Here is a 244-nt window from a genome sequence, read left to right on the forward strand (position 1 = left end):
TTGCTTCGTCGATGACCATTGCTTCGCTAATCGCTGCTGCGATTGCAGTCTGTTCCTCCTTCGTGTCGATGCTCGGTTTCTCGATTTTATGGATTGGGATTGTCCTCTTGACTTGATCGTGTAGCTTGCTTCCTAGAGCAACGAGGGCGTCGGCACAGACATTTTCTCCGCGAGGAACCTTCGTGAGTTCGAAGAACTCGAAGTCTCGCGTGAGGTCTTGGACGAGTTTGAGGTAGGCGTCCAT

The sequence above is a fragment of the Brassica oleracea genome, chromosome C9, assembly GCF_000695525.1.
Source record: "Brassica oleracea var. oleracea cultivar TO1000 chromosome C9, BOL, whole genome shotgun sequence".
Classification (NCBI taxonomy): domain Eukaryota; kingdom Viridiplantae; phylum Streptophyta; class Magnoliopsida; order Brassicales; family Brassicaceae; genus Brassica; species Brassica oleracea.